This window comes from Saccoglossus kowalevskii, chromosome 5, assembly GCF_978046115.1.
Source record: "Saccoglossus kowalevskii chromosome 5, keSacKowa6.1, whole genome shotgun sequence".
Classification (NCBI taxonomy): Eukaryota; Metazoa; Hemichordata; class Enteropneusta; family Harrimaniidae; genus Saccoglossus; species Saccoglossus kowalevskii.
The window spans coordinates 26,109,708-26,114,000 of record NC_140645.1 but is presented as its reverse complement, the minus strand read 5'-3'; positions in this window follow the sequence as shown (position 1 = coordinate 26,114,000).

Below are 4,293 nucleotides of genomic sequence, written 5' to 3'. Positions count from 1 at the left end.
CGTTGTTTTGCTCAAACTCAATTTTATGTTTACGAATGATTCACAATAACATTCTTTTCTCCAAGCTGATATAAATAAAGGGTGTGTATGGAGATATGGTGAGATCTGTTTACAATATTGACATTTTTGGTTGTAATTTATACCCTTTTTTCTAGAGTATTCGCTGTTGACATGAAAGTTAATATAAATAACACATTATGTACGTAATAGTACAAACATTGAGCATATGATGATGATAAAACGTAGACAATTAATTTTTCAGCTGAAATTATTGAAACATGGTAATCACATGAAAAAACACTTTTATCGTATTATTTTGCTTTTCCAATTGCACGTTCGTAATGCTTCCTAACGATTTGTATGTAGGTTGTGTGTTACACACTAATAGTCCAGTCAATTTATGGTTTGACCCATCACAAATTGCAACAGAAATAATTTCTTCACAATACATTCCGGGAGGTGCCTAGATTGACATACTATGAAAATCTAGGCTTGCGAAATATATCTAATTTTCATGTATTCAAAATGACCGTTTCGTGCATTTTCACAACATTCTGTCATATGGGAGTTTAAATGAAAAAGAAAAAACAAACTTGCCCGAGCTGCTTCCATAAATCGCAGTCCCAGTCCGTTGGTCACTTAGTACATGTTTAAGCTTGGTTTTAGGTACTCCATTAAAATATTCACATAATCCACTAGTCTGGGTGATATACAGTAGTAACAAGTCTGCGTATAGACAGCAAATGAATGCCCTTCATCATAAGCTCGCCCGCAAAATGTCTATTCTGATCAGAAAGGACTTGTACAGGAATCCCAAATCACCTATAAATTCATACCAAGGCTTTGCAGTCATTTGCTTTTATAGTAGAGTAGCCTTTGGATACCGGGTAGAGTAATAGGTTGGTTTAGCCCCACTAGATCTATAGTCACACGTTTGAATGAAATACTACCCTTAGGTACGTGGTACGTTGACAGATGTAACATGTTTGGCAGTATCTTTTAATATAATTGGGCATTCCCTTTTAATATCATTGTGCCAGTGAAAATACGAGCCTGTGTATTATGAGGCTCCAGCTGATCCTCCAAATTAGAGTAATGTCAAAGTCTTATAATCTTGAGTTGATATTTAGCCGACTCATGTGACCACTTTAGTCCACGATCACTATACTGTGCTTTATGCACCTCGGGAGTTACCAGAATATTTTAATTTTGGCAGGACCAAGAATCGCTCTGGTCTATTTTTGTCTCAAGGCTGAGCCCTGGTCTCGAAACCATGTGCCATATCAGTCGACATAGGTGAATTCAATCTCTCTCTTTAGCAAACCTAATTTGGGCAGGGCATCGAATCGCTATTGTGTTCAACATTGTTCGCATTTGACTTCTATATAATACATTGTTTGCTAATAGGTTGTTGTTTTTACACAATGAATTTGAATGCATTACATCACAAATGTGGTGTTTTATATTTCAATTAAGGTAATCACATAGCCGTGCCATGCTAACATGTAATATGTACCTATAACAGAACACACAAGGTATACGGTTAGTACTTGTACTTGTACTTTTTACACAAAAAACTAACTAGAGTTGAGCACGTAATTTTGATTGAAATTAACTTTAAACGAATTTGTGTGAAATAGCATATACATCACAAGCATACTGTAATATCAGTCAGATGTAGATTAATTTGATGAAAATCATTGTGCTTATATATGTTAAATGTGTGAATTTTTGACAAGTAATACAATTCAATTATAGTGGGTGAAAATAAAATTGTTCGTCCTTCGCAATTCTTAATTTCATCGACATTTGGTCAGCGGGCGAATGAATGTATACAATACATATGAATATATTCTCACTAGAGTTACATGAGCATATAATGACAAAGATAATGGTGTTTTTAATCTTTTCTCTCTTAACCCATAACAAACGAAATACATAATTCGAATACATAAATAGGTTTAGACAGGTCAGCATCCGGGTCGTCTGACGATTATATGACATTTAAAATATTCTTGTTGAAAATATAACACATATCGCCTTGCTGTGCCGATACTGTTGGGTCAGGTTCCTTGGCGATGCGCTGTATTAATTGCCACTGTGACCACAGACATTCAAATCACCACGCAATTTTGTGAAGTATACTCCCGAATTCGAAATGACAACAATTATGAACTGTAAGTTTTGGTTTATATGGAATTTTTCTCTCTAATGTGGTAATTATTTACCTCTGCAACAATACGTCATTGCGTGTATCTCAATCGTGTGAACTGCAGTTTAAATAGTTGTATAACTAAAAATGCAATGAGTATTTCCACTATCGATGTGCAAATGAGCAAAAACGCATACTCCCACACTACAATTATCAATGTGTTCTATATAGGGGTCACGTGATACCCACGAATGAAATCCTAAATATAACGTGAGCCATTTTGAGATTTTTGAAAAGTAAACTAAACGTAGATTACAAGACATGACATTGTCTCGTATAATGCATAATGTAAATATTAAATTACCTGACGTGGGTGTAGCATTATGTGATGTATATAAGACGTTACTTAATACAGTTATGACGTTTGGGAGTTCCCATAGAGTATTATGCGATGTAGATATAAATTAAGTTGATATTTCGTGATGTAAATATGATATTATCTAGTATTTGTGACATTACATAATGTTGAAATATCATTATTATGTCATGTTAGGAGGTATAGCATTGTGTGATGTCGATATTACGATTACGTTATTTTGACATTACATGATGACGTTAGATGATATTATTAGTCGCCGTTCGGACTAAGTCCGAAAACGGGGACTTATGTTTTGACCTCCGTGTGTCCGTGCGTGCGTGCGTCTGTGCGTGCGTCCGGACCTGTATCTTAGAAATGCCTGGACCAATCGCAATCAAACTTCACACATACATCATACATGGTATTATACATATGCACGTCAATTTGTTTCACGATCTGATTCAAGATGGCCGAATAGCGGTCATTTTTGTGCCAACAATCATCAAAATCAAGCATTTCTCGGCTGTTTACAGATGGATTTTGTTCAAACTTGGTATATACATTAGACATTATGGGACCTTGATGCAAATAATTTTGTTTTTCAGATAAGATTCGAAATGGCCGACTGGCGGCCATTTTGTATTAATAAATGTGGTTCTCCTGCCATATCTCTGACTTGCTTACACTGATTATGTTCAAATTGGACGGATATATTAGTTTAACGATCCTATTCAAAATGGCCAAATGGTGGCCTTTTTGTGCTAAACAATCATCAAATATCAAGCATTTCTGGCATTTCTTGATGGATTTCGTTCAAACTTGGTGCATATATTAGACATTACAGGTTCCTGATGCACATCATTTATTTTTCAGATCGGATTCAAAATGGCTGTCTGGCGGCCATTTTGTTTTAATGATTGGCTTCTAGAGCCATATCTCTTAAATGCTTTGACTTATTATATTTAAATTTTATATATTCATTATACATCGTTATATATATATACATGTATTCAAAATGGCTGATTTTGAATGCTGTTCCAGAGCAATATCTCTCAATATGGTCAAGTACTTGTTTGACGATCAGATACAAATGTCAATCATTTTAATGTTAAAAAATCATATTCCTGACATGGTTATATTCCAGCTATATTACTATAAACAAAACTATATATCTTAAATTTGATAACTAACGGGGACTGTGCCATGCATGGCTTGTTATTGTTGTATTTATAACATAATGTTGTTATAATTATATGACGATGGAGATATGTCATTATTTTATGTAGGTATATCGGTATGTGATGCTGAGAGATCATCACGTGATGTGTATATGACATATGATATTTATGTGACATTGAATAGTGCGGATAAATCGTTACTTGATGTACATTTTACATTATGCGATGTCGATACACATGTAATGCACATGGCATTATATGACGTGATATAGATATATGCAGCTTGGTCGCTTGTAATGCTCTAAAGGGGTCAGTTCCTCAATGCATGGCCCCAAATGACACCGTGTGTTTAATTTTTTTTTTATTCGAGTGCGCGAAGTGACAGTTGCTGACAGGTACGCCCCTAAACTCCAAATAGTCATTTTGGCTTTGTCGTGCATGATTGGAACAAGACCAGTGCGTATGACTCAATCAGATAAAGGTTTTGCACAGGGTCCCGAATCTTTACATAACATAATATTACATCTACATCATCTCATGACATATCGACATGACGTAACGACATATCAAAATTACATAATAAAACATTGACATAAAATAATAGT